Below are 3,644 nucleotides of genomic sequence, written 5' to 3'. Positions count from 1 at the left end.
CTGCAACCCCCAGATTGCAGCTCCAGTGCTGTACCAACTGAGTTATCCAGCTCTGTTAGCGCCCCTTAAACAAAGACAATGACATAATGGAGAACCAGCAACACACAGGGGACTTGATAGCTCAGTTGGTAGAGCACTGGAACGGCAATCCGGAGGTCGCAAGTCCAAACCCTGCTGCAGTCAATTTCTTTGTTCATCTTTTAAAGTTATACATGTTATGTACCTACATGTATATGTCAGCTTCTCTTTGTAGACTATTTGAAGATCTTTTTCGACATCATTTGTATTTTTGTGTGCAGTCTATCCTCACATGATTTGGAAAAGAAATACATCTTTGGACTCTGGGTGGTCTTACTGTTCTAGACCAAAGAAATTGTCACTGGTGCCATGTAGTTCCTTTCCATTGATATTACAGTAATTGGGTACCAGCGAATGCCATGTGACCCACATCCACGGTTCTAATTGGTTGACAAACTACAATTTTAACAATAAAATACATAAAAGTAATGACTCTATATTTATTTTTATTCAAAACATAAACTACAGAAACAAATTATTTTCTCTTCAATTGATGTTTATTCTTCAATTATTCATATCTGCCTTCATCCAACGAATCATAAATATTAACTTTTTGACTTGTTGCATACGCATTATTGGAAAAATTGTCTTTTTTTTTCTTCAAAACTAATCAATTCAATGATAACTTTTAGAAAATTTTGAACGATATCTCAAATCCAGAAAAAATAAATTAAAAGCAATCATTTGACTTCAATAAGTCATAGCATATTTATTTTACAGGCTGATTTAAAAAAAAAAAGCTGTGTGAAAGTGTATGAATGTAAATTCCATTAAGTTGAAAATTTCACATCTTTTTCTGAAACAGTGAATTAAATTTAATCTAATTTAATCTTTGATTTACCCAGAGACAGTAACTAGTCTTCTGCGACTGTTCCTTGGAATTTTCACAGTAAAAGAAAAATTCATCTGGAATAAATACGCTTACAAATTTATGCATATGAAATAAATACAAAACATTAATTCTAAAAAAAAAAAAAAATTGGGAAGTTTTTGAAAAATATTTTACCTTGCACTTATTTCTAAAAAAAACCAAATTTGAATGGAAGTTTTGAAAAATGTTTTACCTTGCACTTAGCTTTGTATAAAAAATGCTTACAAAAATGTGTTAAGTTATTGATTTCGAATAATTTAACCTTTTTTTTTAAGATTTGCGTAAATCGGTTGCTATGGACAATGCTATTTTTTTTGTAAAAGCATTTAATCAAAACCTCCCCGTGGCAGAGAGGCAAACAGAATGGTCTCCAATATATATGGAAAAATCACAGTCTATCTCCAAACTTTGCTAAGCTCATAAAGTTTTCCCTTGAATTTTGTCCATTCTTTATCCAACAAAAGACTCCTGTTTTAGATTAGGTCTTTTTTTCATAATTATAAAAATTTGTTTTAAAGGGAATATACAACATTTGCGAACATCGAAAAATAAAATTTCCAAGTTTTTACGAAATACCTTACTTGGATGTTGGTAAAGGACAGTCTAAAGCATCCTGTAAAATTATGGCACCTGGTGTGAAGTCATTTTATAGAAAAGTGGTATTTTGTATAAATTTCCAACGGTGGTCGGCCGACCACCGTTGGAAAAACCTAACTATTTTTCAACTCCTGCTCCAAATTTACAATATTTTTTTTTCAATCCAAATTTTGTTTGCTATTGATTACATGTTCATGAACGGGTGCAGGCCAGCTAGGCTGGTTCCCTTACATTACAATTTTCTGGCATCCATAAATTGATCCATTTCATCTCTAGTGGAGTCGGGGAACCAGCTGTACTTGAACATTTTTGTTTTTCTTGGTTTTTGCCAGCATTTTCGATCACAAAACTTCAAACATGTCAGTGTAACAATATTTGATCTATTATACTCACCCCTCAAATAGTTCATTTCTGAAAATTACAGCAAAAGCCAATGATGTACATTCCCTTTAAACCACCTTTTTTTCTCTAACGATGAGATAATGCAAGCCTACTTTACTCTTTTTTTTTTAAATAACGCTTACTCCCAAAAAAGATGTTTCCATCTGTTTATATCAATTTATTTATTTTAGTTATTTTTTTTATTGACAAATTGTCTTGTGAGGGCGCTGTTTTTTTGTAATCCTGAGCAATATTTACAACATTTTCACTACACTAAGGCAAACTTAAAAGTGCATGAGACCGTGAATAACTGATGTACACAGTGCTAACTACTGTCATCCGTTATGTATAAAAGCTGTGTCTTTTACCAAAGTGTTGGGTATAACATGTTTAAAGAATGAATATGACTTGGTCTTAAGGTGTAGGAAAATATATAAAAACTCTGCTGTCTTCCTGTGGCCTTATAAAACTAGTAATTTCCGAAGTTATTCTCTGGTTTACCAAATGAAGCAAGAACTACTGAATTTAAAACCCAAACAAAATCAATCAACTGCATATCGTCTAAGGTTTTAAGACTGTTTGGGCTGAAAACTATCTTGGCAATTTTGTAGAAACCTAGCTGATAATATGTGCTCATTCTGCTTGTTGATAACCCTACCTTCATGATGTCATACATGTTAGAAAGTGTCGTGACCCTACGCAAGTTCACCTTACACATTTAGCAGCCATTTTGAGGGTACTACAGCATATGACATCACGTGCAAACACTCTACAGACTACGATGAACAAAATCGGAAGCATAAGATGGAATTTGTGTCGATGTGATGTAAATTCAATATTAGGGTTTGCTCTTCACCGACGTATAAATACTGTATACTCAGTGTGCTACCACCCGAGTGAAAGTGAGAAAAAAATCACTGGGGTGGGACTCGAACCCACGACCTCCTGCTTTCTAGTGCAGACGTCTTACCACCAGACCACCGAGCGAACGGGATCGGTTGGCTGGTTCTAATCGGAAGTGATTACTGAGATTGAACCAAACTCGTGCACATGTTGCATACATTCTTATAAGGTCAAGGTGTGTGTGCATTTTGGTTACTATTTTGGTCAAGCAGCATATTGAATGCATGTGTATGACCTGCTTGCAAGTAATAGACTGTTTCATGGGTTCGCTCGTACCCCCCGCCCTGCAAACAGGACGCTGGGATACTCTGATGAATTCACGCTCTGATTGGTTGGATTTTACGTCACAAGTGACCTATGCGTCATTAAGGTCATTACTCTGCAAGGTTTGAAATGGCCGTTAAGACTGATTCATTACTCTTGTATTCCAGTTTAGAGATGGTTTTTTTCTCGTTGAAAAGCCATAATGTAATGTACATTCTGTAAAACTTATCTGTATTGTAAATTTACAATTCCCGTCACTCGCTCAGGCTCCGTTTCAAATCACGAACGGTCGGATTGCATTATGCGATGCTCAAAATTTTGTCCACATGGTCCGCAATGAAACAGCTAGAAATCACATCCGGTATGGAATGTGCGCAAAGTTTTATGGGAAGTTTTCGGATAGCATTTGCGCACATTGTCTAACTGCGGTTTTGAACAGCTGCAGCCAGATGCTTTATACATAGGTCATAGGCCACTTCCTTCACAAGATTCTGTGAAGCTCATCAGAGTATCCCAGCGTCCTGTTTGCAGGGCGGGGGTACGAGCGAAT

This window comes from Patiria miniata, unplaced genomic scaffold (assembly GCF_015706575.1).
Source record: "Patiria miniata isolate m_02_andy unplaced genomic scaffold, ASM1570657v1 HiC_scaffold_22, whole genome shotgun sequence".
Lineage (NCBI taxonomy): Eukaryota > Metazoa > Echinodermata > Asteroidea > Valvatida > Asterinidae > Patiria > Patiria miniata.
The sequence above is the reverse complement of the archived record's forward strand: the minus strand, read 5'-3'. Positions refer to the sequence as shown.